The sequence below is a fragment of the Rutidosis leptorrhynchoides genome, chromosome 5 (assembly GCF_046630445.1).
Source record: "Rutidosis leptorrhynchoides isolate AG116_Rl617_1_P2 chromosome 5, CSIRO_AGI_Rlap_v1, whole genome shotgun sequence".
NCBI lineage: Eukaryota > Viridiplantae > Streptophyta > Magnoliopsida > Asterales > Asteraceae > Rutidosis > Rutidosis leptorrhynchoides.
This window is the reverse complement of record NC_092337.1, coordinates 48,694,220-48,714,141: the sequence shown is the minus strand read 5'-3', so window position 1 is coordinate 48,714,141 and position 19,922 is coordinate 48,694,220. Positions and strand designations below refer to the sequence as shown.

At 34.0% G+C, this 19,922-nt stretch overlaps 1 pseudogene; it reads left to right on the top strand.

Moving 5' to 3' along the window:
- The first annotated feature begins 1,046 nt into the window (after window positions 1–1,046).
- LOC139848602 (probable methyltransferase PMT2) lies at window positions 1,047–19,273 on the top strand (annotated as a pseudogene).
- Window positions 19,274–19,922: the final 649 nt, after the last annotated feature.

The window sequence follows — 19,922 nt, the reverse complement described above, 5'->3', positions numbered from 1 at the left end:
TGGGTGCATGAGGAATATGTTATTATTTTTTTTGCGACCAACTACTCCACTCAAAAGTGAAGGATCACCAAATCCCACTTTCAAGTTGACAAATTTTCTTTATTCATCACATGTCCGATTCCTTTTATGCAGATTACTAAAATTTTATGATTGGGCCATTAGTGTTCTTAATGGATTTATGTATTCTTCTTGGGCTACCTTATTGGGCCACGACCTGCTAACCCATCGTGACATACTCAAAACATATCACTACTGTTTCGTTACTTATTTTTTTTCCATTTCTGTTTCTGAATTCCGTCCGAAAGCCACACATCCATCATCGAACCCTACTACTCTTCATTTCTGAAACAACGATAATGATGGTGACAGATGAAAAGACGATGAATTGTGGCAAAGATGATGCTAAAATGGTAGAGATGATGATGAAGAGATGAATGAAGTATGATGGTGATTTTATGTAAGGACACGATAGTTGTGTTACGGATTAAAATTTTTGTTAACGATGATGTTTACAGTAACCATGAATGATCACAATGATGATGAAGCAGTGAAGTTAGTATGTTGATAATTGATGTCATTTAAAGATTGTTATGATTATGATTAGATGGTATGATAATGACGATCCTAGAAGCTAATAACGAGATGATCATATGTTGATATGATAAGGAATAATTGATGATGATGATGACATAGTGGCGATGTACATGATGGTAGTGATTATGATATCATGAAGTAAAATGATTAAAAGACGGTTATGAAAATGATGATTTTGATGATGAAGAGGATAATGAAATATGAAGGTAACGATGATGATCATAAAGTGCATGATGATGACGAGTGATGGATTTGATAATACGATTATGATAATTGTTAATGTGATGTATGATGATGATGAGATTCCATGATGATGATATAGATGACAATTAAGGGTATAAACATTATTGTTAATTCTTATTTTTTATTATTATTATTAATAATATTATTATTATAATTATTAATATTACTATTATTATTATGATTACGAACCGAGTATGATGATGACGATAATGATGATCGAAATGATGTTGATGAGGATCGATATGATCATGTACGACGAAGATGGTGAATGGCGGTTATTATCAAAGATGACGATATCGAATTATGGTATAAAAATTATTATTATGATCATCATTATTAATATTACTATTATTATTATTATTATTATTATTATTATTATTATTATTATTATTATTATTATTATTATTATTACAACAAATATTATTTATCTAAAATATAATTATTACATATCTATACTAATATTACATAGTTTTATTTTTTTAAACAAAATATTATTTTTATTAGGTGATACATAATATATAAATATATTATACAATATAAATAGTAATATGATTATATATATAAAAAAAATTAATCTTAATACATTATAAACTTAGTTGATTAATATAACGTGTCAATATATGAATGATATAGGTTCGTGAATCCGAGGCCAACTCTGCATTGTTCAGTTCTGTCGTATGCATATTTTTACTACAAAATATCGTATTGTGAGTTTCATTTGTTCCCTTTTTAAATCCTTTTGCAATATATATATTTTTGGGACTGAGAATACATACGCTGCTTTTATAACTGTTTTACGAAATAGACACAAGTAATCGAAACTACATTCTATGGTTAAATTATCGAATCGAATATGCCCCTTTTTATTAAGTCTGGTAATCTAAGAATTAGGGAACAGACACCCTAATTGACGCGAATCCTAAAGATAGATCTATCGAGCCCAACAAGCCCCATCCAAAGTACCGGATGCTTTAGTACTTCGAAATTTATATCATGTCCGAAGGAGGATCCCGGAATGATGGGGATATTCTTATGTACAAATTGTGAATGTCGGTTACCAGGTGTTCAATCCATATGAATGATATTTTTGTCTCTATGCACGGGACGTATGTTTATGAGAAATAAAAATATGAAGTCTTGTAGTCTATTAAACTTATGAAATGATTATTTATGTTAAACTAATGAACTCACCAACCTTTTGGTTGACACTTTAAAGCATGTTTATTCTCAGGTACGAAAGAAATCTTTCGCTGTGTATTTGCTCATTTTAGAGACATTACTTGGAGTCATTCATGACATATTTCAAAAGACGTTGCATTCGAGTCGTCGAGTTCATTAAGATTATTATCAAGTCATTTATAGTTTAGATATATTATGAAGTGGTATGCATGCCGTCAACTTTCGATGAAACGAAAGATTGTCTTTTCAAAAACGAATGCAATGTTTGTAAATGTATCATATAGAGGTCAAGTACCTCGCGATGTAATCAACTGTTGTGAATCGTTTATAATCGAGATGGACTTCGTCCGGATAGATTAGGACGGGTCCTTTCACAGCTATGCGAATCATTAGTAACCTTATTACTTGAACTCGTAATTAAATGATTGAAAAGCTTACCTCGATGACTTTTTTTTTAAATCTCAAGTTTTTCTATCCTTTTGTGTGTTATTTCATTTTGCTACATATATCATCAAAACTAATACAAAAACAGAACAGAAAGTAGCAATATGGGTAAAATATGTAAATCCACGTGATTTGCAAGTTATAATTAAAAGATAAATTTTCGTTGTTCATAATATTCAGTTTGTGTTGTTGTTTTTTTTTTTTTTTTTTTTTTTTTATCTTTTGGGTGCATTGCATAAAAGTGGTTTCGGAAAAGGAGATAATATAGCTCATGAAATAACAAAAAAATCCGATTGTAGCATTATATCAAATCAAAATATCGACACTCATCATGGTTCTAGCGTAATGAACTCTGACAATATAAGATCATAAAGTAAGGTTTACGAGCCATGTGATGATCGATTCAATGAATACACACCTTGTCATGATGAAATACACGCAACAAATTTCCCTCAAGAAAACATGAATTATTTGGAGAGACATTGTCCAAATAATGATTAGAAGCTACGTTGTCTTATTCCCGCTGTAGTGACCCGAGCTTTTCCATGTTTATATATATATTAAATGAAATTGTTATTTACATGATTAAGTGTTTCCAACATGTTAAGCAATCAAACTTGTTAAGACTTGATTAATTGAAATAGGTTTCATATAGACAATTGACCACCCAAGTTGATCGGTGATTCACGAACGTTAAAACTTGTAAAAACTATACGATGACATATATATGGTTATATATATAGTTAACATGATTTTATTATAAGTATGTATCTCATTAGGTATTTTAACAATGAGTTATATACATAAAAATGAGACTATTAATTTAAGAAACTCGAAAACGATATATATATAACGATTATCGTTATAACAACGTCTTACTAGGTACATATGAATCATATTAAGATATTGATACACTTGGTTAATTATGTTAAATGATAAGTAAATATATTATTAAGTGTATTAACAATGAAATACATATGTAAAAATAAGACTACTAACTTAATGATTTCGAAACGAGACATATATGTAACGATTATCGTTGTAATGACATTTAACTGTATATATATCATACTAAGATATATTATATATCATAATATCATGATAATATAACAATTTAACATCTCATTTGTTATAATAAACAATGGGTTAACAACATTCAACAAGATCGTTAACCTAAAGGTTTCAAAACAACATTTACATGTAACGACTAACGATGACTTAACGACTCAGTTAAAATATATATACATGTAGTGTTTTAATATGTATTCATACACTTTTGAAGGACTTAAAGACACTTATCAAAATACTTCTACTTAACAAAAATGCTTACAATTACATCCTCGTTCAGTTTCATCAACAATTCTACTCGTATGCACCCGTATTCGTACTCGTACAATACACAGCTTTTAGATGTATGTACTATTGGTATATACACTCTAATGATCAGCTCTTAGCAGCCCATTTGAGTCACCTAACACATGTGGGAACCATCATTTGGCAACTAGCATGAAATATCTCATAAAATTACAAAAATATGAGTAATCATTCATGACTTATTTACATGAAAACAAAATTACATATCCTTTATATCTAATCCATACACCAACGACCAAAAACACCTACAAACACTTTCATTCTTCAATTTTCTTCATCTAATTAATCTCTCTCAAGTTCTATCTTCAAGTTCTAAGTGTTCTTCATAAATTCCAAAGTTCTAGTTTCATAAAATCAAGAATACTTCCAAGATTGCAAGTTTACTTCCAAGTTTTCTAAATCCATTCCAAGTAATCATCCAAGATCAAGAAACCTTTGTTACTTACAGTAGGTTATCTTTCTAATACAAGGTAATAATCATATTCAAACTTTAATTCAATTTCTATAACTATAACAATCTTATTTCGAGTGGAAATCTTACATGAAATTGTTTTCGTGTCATGATTCTGCTTCAAGAACTTTCAAGCCATCCAAGGATCCTTTGAAGCTAGATCTATTTTTCTCATTTCCAGTAGGTTTATCCAAGGAACTTGAGGTAGTAATGATGTTCATAACATCATTCGATTCATACATATAAAGCTATCTTATTCGAAGGTTTAAACTTGTAATCACTAGAACATAGTTTAGTTAATTCTAAACTTGTTCGCAAATAAAAGTTAATCCTTCTAACTTGAATTTTAAAATCAACTAAACACATGTTCTATATCTATATGATATGCTAACTTAATGATTTAAAACCTGGAAACACGAAAAACACTGTAAAACCGGATTTACGCCGTCGTAGTAACACCGCGGGCTGTTTTGGTTTAGTTAATTAAAAACTATGATAAACTTTGATTTAAAAGTTGTTATTCTGGGAAAATGATTTTTATTATGAACATGAAACTATATCAAAAAATTATGGTTAAACTCAAAGTGGAAGTATGTTTTCTAAAATAGTCATCTAGACGTCGTTCTTTCGACTGAAATGACTACCTTTACAAAAACGACTTGTAACTTATTTTCCCGACTATAAACCTATACTTTTTCTGTTTAGATTCATAAAATAGAGTTCAATATGAAACCATAGCAATTTGATTCACTCAAAACGGATTTAAAATGAAGAAGTTATGGGTAAAACAAGATTGGATAATTTTTCTCATTTTAGCTACGTGAAAATTGGTAACAAATCTATTCCAACCATAACTTAATCAACTTGTATTGTATATTATGTAATCTTGAGATACCATAGACACGTATACAATGTTTCGACCTATCATGTCGACACATCTATATATATTTCGGAACAACCATAGACACTCTATATGTGAATGTCGGAGTTAGCTATACAGGGTTGAGGTTGATTCCAAAATATATATAGTTTGAGTTGTTATCAATACTGAGATACGTATACACTGGGTCGTGGATTGATTCAAGATAATATTTATCGATTTATTTCTGTACATCTAACTGTGGACAACTAGTTGTAGGTTACTAACGAGGACAGCTGACTTAATAAACTTAAAACATCAAAATATATTAAAAGTGTTGTAAATATATTTTGAACATACTTTGATATATATGTATATATTGTTATAGGTTCGTGAATCAACCAGTGGCCAAGTCTTACTTCCCGATGAAGTAAAAATCTGTGAAAGTGAGTTATAGTCCCACTTTTAAAATCTAATATTTTTGAGATGAGAATACATGCAGGTTTTATAAATGATTTACAAAATAGACACAAGTACGTGAAACTACATTCTATGGTTGAATTATCGAAATCGAATATGCCCCTTTTTATTAAGTCTGGTAATCTAAGAATTAGGGAACAGACACCCTAATTGACGCGAATCCTAAAGATAGATCTATTGGGCCTAACAAACCCCATCCAAAGTACTGGATGCTTTAGTACTTCGAAATTTATATCATATCCGAAGGGTGTCCCGGAATGATGGAGATATTCTTATATATGCATCTTGTTAATGTCGGTTACCAGGTGTTCACCATATGAATAATTTTTATCTCTATGTATGGGATGTGTATTGAAATATGAAATCTTGTGGTCTATTGTTACGATTTGATATATATAGGTTAAACCTATAACTCACCAACATTTTTGTTGACGTTTAAAGCATGTTTATTCTCAGGTGAATACTAAGAGCTTCCGCTGTTGCATACTAAAATAAGGACAAGATTTAGAGTCCATGTTTGTATGATATTGTGTAAAAACTGCATTCAAGAAACTGATTTTGATGTAACATATTTGTATTGTAAACCATTATGTAATGGTCGTGTGTAAACAGGATATTTTATATTATCATTATTTGATAATCTACGTAAAGCTTTTTAAACCTTTATTTATGAAATAAAGGTTATAGTTTGTTTTAAAAATGAATGCAGTCTTTGAAAAACGTCTCATATAGAGGTCAAAACCTCGCAACGAAATCAATTAATATGGAACGTTTTTAATCAATAAGAACGGGACATTTCAGTTGGTATCCGAGCGTTGGTCTTAGAGAACCAGAATTTTGCATTAGTGTGTCTTATCGAGTTTGTTAGGATGTATTAGTGAGTCTGGACTTCGACCGTGTTTACATGAAAAATGATTGCTTAACAAATTTTGTTGGAAACTATATATTTTTAACATGTGAATATTATGTGATATATTAATCTTTTAACGCGTCTGATATTATGTGATAGATGTCTACCTCTAGAACAAGTCCCATTGACTCACCTAATAATAATGAAGAGTCAAATGTAAATTGGAATGATTCGTGGACTGATTCACAAGTTCCCGAAGAGGAACCGGAAGAAGAGTCGGAACCGGAAGAAGAATCAGAACCGGAAGAGGAGGAACCGGAGGAGGAAATAGAACCGGTGGGGGAAATAATAAAACGGTTAAGTAAAAGAAAATCCTCAACCAACCGACCAAGGTTAATTATGGTCAATGGTGTTTCCGCCAAGGAAGCAAAATATTGGGAGGATTACCAATTCTCCGATGAATCGGATTCCGACGAGAATTTCGATGATGTTATAGAAATTACCCCAACTGAATTTAAAAAGGCAAAAGAAAATAATAAGGGAAGGGCATAACAATAGAGAAATCTAATTCCAACCCCGATGAACTTTATATGTATCGTCAACCCCCGAAGCCCTTAAGTTGTAACAATGACCCGGGAACCTCTAAACCACCTGGTTTTTCTAAACCAATGTGGAAAATGACGGCTCGTATTAGGGGAACATCATATATCCCTAGAAACTTGGCAAAACGAACCAAAACCGAAGAAGAAGAAACGAGCGAGTCGGAATAAGATAGTTGTATTCGTGTGGTGTAATATATGTAATATAGTGTGCTTATGCTTTAGGATATATGTAAAAATTGCTTGAATTAATAAATAATTTTTTTTATGAATCTAACTCTTGTCTATTTTACAGTTTAAAAACACAAAATGGATAGACAACCCAATATTTTAAGAGACCTACCCAGAGACATGATTGATGAAATCTTGTCTAGAGTCGGTCAGAATTCCTCGGCACAACTATTTAAGGCGAAATCAGTTTGTAAGACATTCGAAGAACGTTCCAAGAATGTCTTGGTTTATAAGAGACTTTCGTTTGAAAGATGGGGGATATCACATTGGGAAACCCATAAGTTACGATGTGTTTACTTTGACGCATATATTGCGGGGAACCCAAATGCTATTTTACGCAATGGGTTAAGAAATTATTTTGACTCAATGTATCCGAATATAGGACTTCATGATTTAGAAAAAGTGGCTAACATGCAACATAAAGAAGCATGCTATGCTTACGGGTTAGTAATGTTCGCTTCTCACCAAAGTGAGAAAAAGAACATCGGGCTACAACTATTAAACAAAACGTTCCCACAAGTGACGGAGTCGGTAATTGGGGTAAGAAATGAGGTTTTTAGGTTATTACGAGACTGTTGGTCATTACGTAACCCTCGTCCCTTTGACGACGTTACAACACGCTGTCTTATCAACGGCCATAACGGTTATGTTCCACAAGACCAAGGATGGGAAGTAGTCCTAGTAAAACCAGAATGCATGACTTGTTTCTGGACGTATGAATTACGTGTCTTTATTGCCTTTGCTGAACGACTTGTGTACTAGCTAGAATTATCTTCACAACTATCTTGTATCAAAGTTATTGTGTGCTATATTTCATGCTTTATGTAAAATAAGCGGTATTGTAAGTTTGTAAAATATTGTATAAAAGTTTGAATGCGAAATATTATTATAATCAGTTTTTCATATAGAATTGTAGTAGTTGAATTGTATATTAGCTACTAAGTATGAACTTAACAGGTAGGTACTACCCGAATTTAAACTTATAAAACGCTAATATGAAGAAAAAGCTTTTATAAATGAGTTCATATTATGCTATGAAATACTATTAACTACTCTTAATATTCTGTATGATTAACTTGTTCCATTTGACTATTTTGAAGGAAATGGCACCGACTACTCGACACACCATAAATAAGAATGAAGAGGAATTCCGTACTTTTCTAGCTTCAAACATAGCCGCAGTACAGGCTGCGCTACATACCAACAATAACCTTGGATCTAGCAGTAAAGGAAATTGTGTAGGATGCACCTATAAAGAATTCACTGCCTGCAAACCTTTGGAATTTGATGGAATCGAAGGACCGATCGGATTGAAACGGTGGACCGAGAAGGTCGAATCGGTGTTTGCCATAAGTAAGTGTACTGAAGAGGACAAAGTGAAGTACGCTACGCATACCTTCACAGGTTCTGCGTTAACATGGTGGAATACCTATCTAGAGCAAGTGGGACAAGATGATGCTTACGCACTACCGTGGTCAACATTCAAGCACTTGATGAACGAGAAGTACCGTCCCAGAACCGAGGACAATAAGCTCAAGATAGAACTTAGAGGGTTACGAACCCAAGGATTTGATATTACCACGTACGAAAGACGATTCACAGAATTGTGCCTATTGTGTCCGGGAGCATTCGAAGATGAGGAAGAGAAGATCGACGCGTTTTTGAAAGGATTACCGGAAAGAATCCAAGAAGATATAAGTTCACACGAGCCCGCCTCCATACAACAGGCATATAGAATGGCTCACAAACTAGTGAACCAGATTGAGGAAAGAATTAAAGAATATACGGCTGAAGAGGCCAATGTGAAGCAAGTCAAAAGAAAGTGGGAGGAAAACGGTGATAAGAATCACCAATACAACAACAACAGCAATTATAATAATAATCGCAACAATTATCCTAACAATCGCAACATCAATCGCAACTACAACAAACGGCCCAACAACAACAACAACAACAACAACAACAACAACAACTACAACAATCATCCCAACAACAATAACAACCGCAACAACAACAACAATCAGAAGCAGCTATGTCAAAGGTGTGAAAAGTATCACTCGGGGTTCTGCACCAAATTTTGCAACAAGTGTAAAAGAAATGGTCATAGCGCGGCGAAGTGTGAGGTCTACGGACCAGGGGTTAACCGAATGAAAGGAACAAATGGTGTCGGAACGAGTAATGGCGGAGCAAGTAGTGTCGGAGCAAGTTATGCCAATGTAGTTTGTTATAAATGTGGAAAACCGGGCCACATTATTAGAAATTGCCCGAACCATGAGAACACGAATGGACAAGGCCGAGGAAGAGTTTTCAATATTAATGCGGCAGAGGCACAGGAAGACCCGGAGCTTGTTACGGGTACGTTTCTTATTGACAATAAAGCTGCTTACGTTTTATTTGATTCGGGTGCGGATAGAAGCTATATGAGTAGAGATTTTTGTGCTAAATTAAGTTGTCCATTGACGCCGTTAGATAGTAAATTTTTACTCGAATTAGCAAACGGTAAATTAATTTCAGCAGATAATATATGCCGGAATCGAGAAATTAAACTGGGTAGCGAAATATTTAAGATTGATTTGATACCAGTAGAGTTAGGGAGTTTTGATGTAATAGTTGGCATGAACTGGCTGAAGAAGGTGAAAGCAGAGATCGTATGTTATAAAAATGCAATTCACATTGTACGAGAAGAAGGAGAACCCTTAATGGTGTACGGAGAAAAGGGCAACACGAAGCTACATCTTATTAGTAATTTGAAGGCACAAAAACTAATAAGAAAAGGTTGCTATGCTGTTCTAGCACACATCGAGAAAGTACAAACTGAAGAAAAGAGTATCAATGATGTTCCTGTCGCAAAAGAATTTCCTGATGTATTTCCGAAAGAATTACCGGGATTACCCCCACATCGATCCGTTGAATTTCAAATAGATCTTGTACCAGGAGCTGCACCAATAGCTCGTGCTCCTTACAGACTCGCACCCAGCGAGATGAAAGAACTGCAAAGCCAACTGCAAGAACTATTAGAACGTAGTTTCATTCTACCAAGCACATCACCGTGGGGAGCTCCTGTTTTGTTTGTCAAGAAGAAGGATGGTACATTTAGGTTGTGTATTGACTACAGAGAGTTGAACAAACTTACCATCAAAAACCGTTACCCACTGCAGAGAATTGACGACTTATTTGATCAACTACAAGGCTCGTCGGTTTATTCAAAGATCGATTTACGTTTTGGATATCATCAAATGCGAGTAAAGGAGGATGATATTCCAAAAACTGCTTTTAGGACGCGTTATGGTCATTACGAGTTTATGGTTATGCCGTTTGGATTGACTAACGCACCAGCTGTGTTCATGGACCTTATGAACCAAGTGTGTGGGCCATATCTTGACAAGTTTGTCATTGTTTTCATCGATGACATACTTATTTACTCAAAGAATGATCAAGAGCACGAAGAACATTTGAGAAAAGTGCTAGAAGTATTGAGGAAAGAAAAACTGTACGCTAAGTTTTCAAAGTGTGCATTTTGGTTGGAAGAAGTTCAATTCCTCGGTCACATAGTGAACAAAGAAGGTATCCAGGTGGACCCGGCAAAGATCGAAACCGTTGAAAAGTGAAATAAAAGTGCATTCAACGGCTGGGAGATTGGGATTCAGGAGGGAAAGAGTATTATACAAGATACTTCTAATACTTCTATGAAATACTGTACTGTTTCTGATTCTCGAAGAATGAGGGGCAAGGGGATTGATCGAGAAAGTTCTTGTGAATTATGGCCAATACCGGGTATATAAGCAGTGATTTCAAATCCAGAGGTTAATCCACACATGCATTACCGGGTATGCGAGTTTGATGTAGCCCATTTGATATCTTCGTATCCGAGAATCAACAAACTCGACCCCGCATTGAAAAGAGTATTCTAGAAAAATTCAGAGAATTGGAGGAACTCCTCTTCTTAGAGGAAATGATCAAAGAATACTCGGAGACACATCTACAAAACCTTCGTATAGGAATTCACAAAGAAACAATCCAATAATTGAGAATGCTCATTGAATGAGCAATTCAATAAGAGAGCTCGGATAGCAATACCGATTCGATCCGAGCTCTCTTGGAATAAGTTCGGCAGCGGATCACGAAATCTTGGTCATCGAACGCTTTTTAAAGGATTACGTGGTACGATTAGATCGAATAAGCCCTTCTGGAATAAATACTCAGCCGCTTGTGAACCTTCGGGTACTATTTTATTCAATGTTTGTTCAATTACTCTTTTACCCGCAAAGGCAATGTAGGCATTGGGTTCGGCAATAATAATATCCCCCAACATACCAAAACTAGCTAACCAGAGTCATTCTTTGATAAATGATCACTATGAGTCAGACTCAATAAAATTTGATCAATCCTTTTTTCTGTCGTTAAAGTGGAGAACTGAACCAAGAATCTTGACAGTGATATATGTTGTATATGTAAATACTCGATGTTAAAATAGGGGGAATTTTTCTATGAAAAGGTAAAAAAAAAAGAAGGAATTGGAATGGAATAATATCGATTCAGACAGAAGAAAAGGTTCTCGATTGATTCAAACACTGTACCTATGGGATAGAGGAAGAGGAAAAAACCGAATATTTCACATAGTGCTTTTAATCAATCTGATTTATTTCGTACCCTTCGCTCAATGAGAAAATGAGTCCAATCGAATTGATCAGGTCATGTAGGAACAAGGTTCAAGTCTACCGGTCTGTTAGGATGCCTCAGCTGCATACATCACTGCACTTCCACTTGACACCTATCGTAATGATAAGAAATAAAGAAATTCAATTAAAGAAATAAAATAATATAAAATTTCAAATACAAATAACTGTTAAAAAAATAAAAACCCAGACTCTCTATTAAATTTTCTATAAAGATTCAAATTCTTGAACTGAGATTTCTTAAAACTTCGTCTGGAACGAGTTAAAAAAGATGGAAACCGTCGCTGGAATTGAGATATTATTCAAAGAGAAAGATCTCAAATATCTGGAGTTTTTCTTTGTATATTATAGGGATGATCCGATCCGCAAGGACCATGATTGGGAATTGTTTGATCGTCTTTCTCTGAGGAAGAGGCAAAATAGAATCAACTTGAATTCGGGACCACTATTCGAAATCTTAGTGAAACACTGGATAATTACTATGTTACAGTACACATCAAGTAAGGATTAAAGAAAGTATTTCTTTCACATTCTTTATCGTTATTATAGAATTAGCAATTCCATTTAGATGCTCGAAAGATCCAAATAGAAAGATAAATAAAGAAGACCTTCTTGCATGAGTTCTAATATCATAAGTGTTTCTTCGTAGGAACGCCCACGAATTTGATCAATAACTCTTCGCGCTTTGTGAGCAGACATAGATATATGTTGACCTAAAGCGTATACTTCTGTTGTCATAAAGTTCGCCTCCTACTAATCAAAAACTCTGAAGCATATACGTCAATTTTTAGGATTGGCTGGTTACTACAGAAGATTCATCCAAGATTTCTCCAAAATAGCAAAACCCTTGACTGCATTAACGCATAAAGGGAAGAAATTTGAATGGAAGGATGAACAAGAAAAGGCGTTTCAATTATTGAAGAAAAATCTAACTACGGCACCTATATTGTCATTGCCTGAAGGGAATGATGATTTTGTGATTTATTGTGACGCATCAAAGCAAGGTCTCAGTTGTGTATTAATGCAACGGACGAAGGTGATTGCTTATGCGTCTAGACAATTGAAGATTCACGAGCAAAATTATACGATGCATGATTTGGAATTAGGCGCGGTTGTTTTTACATTAAAGACTTGGAGGCACTACTTATATGGGGTTAAAAGTATTATATATACCGACCACAAAAGTCTTCAACACATATTTAATCAGAAACAACTGAATATGAGGCAGCGTAGGTGGATTGAATTGTTGAATGATTACGACTTTGAGATTCGTTACCACCCGGGGAAGGCAAATGTGGTAGCCGACGCCTTGAGCAGAAAGGACAGAGAACCCATTCGAGTAAAATCTATGAATATAATGATTCACACTAACCTTACTACTCAAATAAAGGAGGCGCAACAAGGAGTTTTAAAAGAGGGAAATTTAAAGGATGAAATACCCAAAGGATCGGAGAAGCATCTTAATATTCGGGAAGACGGAACCCGGTATAGGGCTGAAAGAATTTGGGTACCAAAATTTGGAGATATGAGAGAAATGGTACTTAGAGAAGCTCATAAAACCAGATACTCAATACATCCTGGAACGGGGAAGATGTACAAGGAATTTAAGAAACATTTTTGGTGGCCAGGTATGAAAGCCGATATTGCTAAATATGTAGGAGAATGTTTGACGTGTTCTAAGGTCAAAGCTGAACATCAGAAACCATCAGGTCTACTACAACAACCTGAAATCCCGGAATGGAAATGGGAAAACATTACCATGGATTTCATTACTAAATTGCCAAGGACTGCAAGTGGTTATGATACTATTTGGGTAATCGTTGATCGTCTCACCAAGTCAGCACACTTCCTGCCAATAAGAGAAGATGACAAGATAGAGAAGTTAGCACGACTGTATTTGAAGGAAGTCATCTCCAGACATGGAATACCAATCTCTATTATCTCTGATAGGGATGGCAGATTTATTTCAAGATTCTGGCAGACATTACAGCAAGCATTGAGAACTCGTCTAGACATGAGTACTGCCTATCATCCAAAAACTGATGGGTAGAGCGAAAGGACGATACAAACGCTTGAAGACATGCTATGAGCTTGTGTTATTGATTTCGGAAACAGTTGGGATCGACATCTACCGTTAGCAGAATTTTCCTACAACAACAGCTACCATTCAAGCATTGAGATGGCGCCGTTTGAAGCACTTTATGGTAGAAAGTGCAGGTCTCCGATTTGTTGGAGTGAAGTGGGGGATAGACAGATTACGGGTCCGGAGAAAATACAAGAAACTACCGAGAAAATCATCCAAATTCAACAAAGATTGAAAACCGCCCAGAGTTGACAAAAGAGCTACGCGGACAGTAAAAGAAAAGATATAGAGTTTGAAATTGGAGAAATGGTCATGCTTAAGGTTTCACCTTGGAAAGGCGTTGTTCGATTTGGTAAACGGGGGAAACTAAATCCAAGGTACATTGGACCATTCAAGATTATAGATCGTGTCGGACCAGTAGCTTACCAACTGGAGCTACCTCAACAACTCGCGGCTGTACATAACACTTTCCATGTCTCAAATTTGAAGAAATGTTTTGCTAAAGAAGATCTCACTATTCTGTTGGATGAAATCCAAATCAATGAAAAACTTCAATTCATTGAAGAACCCGTCGAAATAATGGATCGTGAGGTTAAGAGACTTAAACAAAATAAGATACCGATTGTTAAGGTTCGATGGAATGCTCGTAGAGGACCCGAGTTCAACTGGGAGCGTGAAGATCAGATGAAGAAGAAATACCCGCATTTATTTCCAGAAGATACGTCAACACCTCCAACTGCTTAAAATTTCGGGACGAAATTTATTTAACGGGTAGGTACTGTAGTGACCCGAACTTTTTCATGTTTATATATATATTAAATGAAATTGTTATTTACATGATTAAGTGTTTCCAACATATTAAGCAATCAAACTTGTTAAGACTTGATTAATTGAAATAGGTTTCATATAGACAATTGACCACCCAAGTTGATCGGTGATTCACGAACGTTAAAACTTGTAAAAACTATACTATGACATATATATGGTTATATATATAGTTAACATGATTTTATTATAAGTATGTATCTCATTAGGTATTTTAACAATGAGTTATATACATAAAAATGAGACTATTAATTTAAGAAACTCGAAAACGATATATATATAACGATTATCATTATAACAACGTCTTACTAGGTACATATGAATCATATTAAGATATTGATACACTTGGTTAATTATGTTAAATGATAAGTAAATATATTATTAAGTGTATTAACAATGAAATACATATGTAAAAATAAGACTACTAACTTAATGATTTCGAAACGAGACATATATGTAACGATTATCGTTGTAATGACATTTAACTGTATATATATCATACTAAGATATATTATATATCATAATATCATGATAATATAACAATTTAACATCTCATTTGTTATAATAAACAATGGGTTAACAACATTCAACAAGATCGTTAACCTAAAGGTTTCAAAACAACATTTACATGTAACGACTAACGATGACTTAACGACTCAGTTAAAATGTATATACATGTAGTGTTTTAATATGTATTCATACACTTTTGAAGGACTTCAAGACACTTATCAAAATACTTCTACTTAACAAAAATGCTTACAATTACATCCTCGTTCAGTTTCATCAACAATTCTACTCGTATGCACCCGTATTCGTACTCGTACAATACACAGCTTTTAGATGTATGTACTATTGGTATATACACTCCAATGATCAGCTCTTAGTAGCCCATTTTAGTCACCTAACACATGTGGGAACCATCATTTGGCAACTAGCATGAAATATCTCATAAAATTACAAAAATATGAGTAATCATTCATGACTTATTTACATGAAAACAAAATTACATATCCTTTATATCTAATCCATACACCAACGACCAAAAACACCTACAAACACTTTCATTCTTCAATTTTCTTCATCTAATTAATCTCTCTCAAGTTCTATCTTCAAGTTCTAAGTGTTCTTCATAAATTCCAAAGTTCTAGTTTCATAAAATCAAGAATACTTCCAAGATTGCAAGTTTACTTCCAAGTTTTCTAAATCCATTCCAAGTAATCATCCAAGATCAAGAAACCTTTGTTACTTACAGTAGGTTATCTTTCTAATACAAGGTAATAATCATATTCAAACTTTAATTCAATTTCTATAACTATAACAATCTTATTTCGAGTGGAAATCTTACTTGAAATTGTTTCCGTGTCATGATTCTGCTTCAAGAACTTTCAAGCCATCCAAGGATCCTTTGAAGCTAGATCTATTTTTCTAATTTCCAGTAGGTTTATCCAAGGAACTTGAGGTAGTAATGATGTTCATAACATCATTCGATTCATACATATAAAGCTATCTTATTCGAAGGTTTAAACTTGTAATCACTAGAACATAGTTTAGTTAATTCTAAACTTGTTCGCAAATAAAAGTTAATCCTTCTAACTTGACTTTTAAAATCAACTAAACACATGTTCTATATCTATATGATATGCTAACTTAATGATTTAAAACCTGGAAACACGAAAAACACTGTAAAATCGGATTTACGCCGTCGTAGTAACACCGCGGGCTGTTTTGGGTTAGTTAATTAAAAACTATGATAAATTTTGATTTAAAAGTTGTTATTCTGGGAAAATGATTTTTATTATGAACATGAAACTATATCCAAAAATTATGGTTAAACTCAAAGTGGAAGTATGTTTTCTAAAATGGTCATCTAGACGTCGTTCTTTCGACTGAAATGACTACCTTTACAAAAACGACTTGTAACTTATTTTTCCGACTATAAACCTATACTTTTTCTGTTTAGATTCATAAAATAGAGTTCAATATGAAACCATAGCAATTTGATTCACTCAAAACGGATTTAAAATGAAGAAGTTATGGGTAAAACAAGATTGGATAATTTTTCTCATTTTAGCTACGTGAAAATTGGTAACAAATCTATTCCAACCATAACTTAATCAACTTGTATTATATATTATGTAATCTTGAGATACCATAGACACGTATACAATGTTTCGACCTATCATGTCGACACATCTATATATATTTCGGAACAACCATAGACACTCTATATGTGAATGTCGGAGTTAGCTATACAGGGTTGAGGTTGATTCCAAAATATATATAGTTTGAGTTGTTATCAATACTGAGATACGTATACACTGGGTCGTGGATTGATTCAAGATAATATTTATCGATTTATTTCTGTACATCTAACTGTGGACAACTAGTTGTAGGTTACTAACGAGGACAGCTGACTTAATAAACTTAAAACATCAAAATATATTAAAAGTGTTGTAAATATATTTTGAACATACTTTGATATATATGTATATATTGTTATAGGTTCGTGAATCAACCAGTGGCCAAGTCTTACTTCCCGACGAAGTAAAAATCTGTGAAAGTGAGTTATAGTCCCACTTTTAAAATCTAATATTTTTGGGATGAGAATACATGCAGGTTTTATAAATGATTTACAAAATAGACACAAGTACGTGAAACTACATTCTATGGTTGAATTATCGAAATCGAATATGCCCCTTTTTATTAAGTCTGGTAATCTAAGAATTAGGGAACAGACACCCTAATTGACGCGAATCCTAAAGATAGATCTATTGGGCCTAACAAACCCCATCCAAAGTACCGGATGCTTTAGTACTTCGAAATTTATATCATATCCGAAGGGTGTCCCGGAATGATGGGGATATTCTTATATATGCATCTTGTTAATGTCGGTTACCAGGTGTTCACCATATGAATGATTTTTATCTCTATGTATGGGATGTGTATTGAAATATGAAATCTTGTGGTCTATTGTTACGATTTGATATATATAGGTTAAACCTATAACTCACCAACATTTTTGTTGACGTTTAAAGCATGTTTATTCTCAGGTGAATAGTAAGAGCTTCCGCTGTTGCATACTAAAATAAGGACAAGATTTAGAGTCCATGTTTGTATGATATTGTGTAAAAACTGCATTCAAGAAACTGATTTCGATGTAACATATTTGTATTGTAAACCATTATGTAATGGTCGTGTGTAAACATGATATTTTAGATTATCATTATTTGATAATCTACGTAAAGCTTTTTAAACCTTTATTTATGAAATAAAGGTTATAGTTTGTTTTAAAAATGAATGCAGTCTTTGAAAAACGTCTCATATAGAGGTCAAAACCTCGCAACGAAATCAATTAATATGGAACGTTTTTAATCAATAAGAACGGGACATTTCACCCGCACCAGAAGGTTACGTGACCTCGTTTCTATGGCTTAAAAGCCGCGATTATGTGCCATTTGCTAATGCACCGTTTAAGAGTTTGAGTGACGAAATGGCGATTCAAATTGAGATACAATATGAAGACGATATTTTCAAGTTCTTAGATGGAGCTGATGCTTATATTGATCAAATTGCATCTGTCGTTCCCAGGGGCGAAAATATTTGAGGGCAGTGGGGGCACCGCCCCCAGTCGATTCGCAATTTTTAGTGTAATAGTTTTGGATTTTTCGATTTTGCCCCAGTGAGTTTTTTTTTGCCCCAAAGTCTCCATATATTGCCTCAAAACCTCCATATATTGCCAAAAACCCTCACATTTTGCCAAAAAACCACCTTATTTTTGTCCAAAAACCCTCATATTTTGCAAAAAAGTTGCTACGTTTTTATTTATTTTTTTTTTTGCCCCCGGTGAAAAAAATTTCTGCTTCCTACAGGCAATTGAATGGTTAGAACCTTTCTAGACACTGGTTGTGGGTTTGCTTTCTGTTTTCGGGTAAACATCTTTTAAGCGAAATTTGAAGTATGTGGATAAAAAGTTTCAAACTTTTTGAAATAGTTGAGAACAAAGTTGTTACCTTTATATGCAATTTGCATGTAAAAATTTGATATTTAGTGATTTGTTCATTGTTATTGATGGTTGGGAATAGGTTGCAAGTTTTGGTACATATACTTGGTTAATATAATGATCTATTTGAGCAGATGGAAAATACATGATGGAAGTTGATAGAATTTAAGGCCAGGTGGCTATTGGGTACTTTCGGGCCCACCAATTAATTGGAAGGCCGATAATAAATCATGGCAACGTCCTAAAGAAGAACTCAAAGACGAGCAAAATCAAAATAGAGAAGATTGCAAAACTTCTTTGTTGGGAGAAAAAACACGAGAAAGGTGACGTGGCGGTTTGGCGTAAGAGAGTAAATCAAGATCAATGTAGAGAAAGAGAGTCCTGAGTTTGTGTGAATCAACAAGTGTAGATGATATCTGGTATAAAACTGCCATATTGATATTATACCTGGAAAATGGGTCAGGTTGGGTCAAGAATCAAATGGGTTTGGGTCGAAATGGGTCGGCTCTAAAATGGGTCGAATGGTTTGGGTCGAGACCCGGGTCGGCAGTTGCAATATTAATTTTTCACATTAGGATGTGGCAATCGTGAATGACCTGACCCGTTTCAATCAGTATTAAAAGAACCCATTTTGACCTGTTACCCACCCCTTACTTGCCACCTCTAACACACGACACAAATACTTATATATAACTTCTAAACTTACCATAGCGCTTACAACTTTTATCATCTATTAATGGTTTTTGACCCAACTGCATGTTTCTTTTATTCTATAGTTTATTTTAGGTGTGAAGTGTTCTCTAAATACCCTAGGACGTATGATCTTATTCATGCTCATGCTCTTTTCAGCTTGTACAAATAAAAGTAAGTTCCTTTTCAGTAAACGTATCAAATTGGATGTGTGGGTTGGGTTGGGTAGGGTATTCGATTTTGGGTTGAAATATGACTTTGTTTAGAAACGGGTCAAAACAAGTCAGGTCGGTTTGACCTGCTAACATTGTTTAATTCATCTTTGAAATTTGTTAATAAAACAT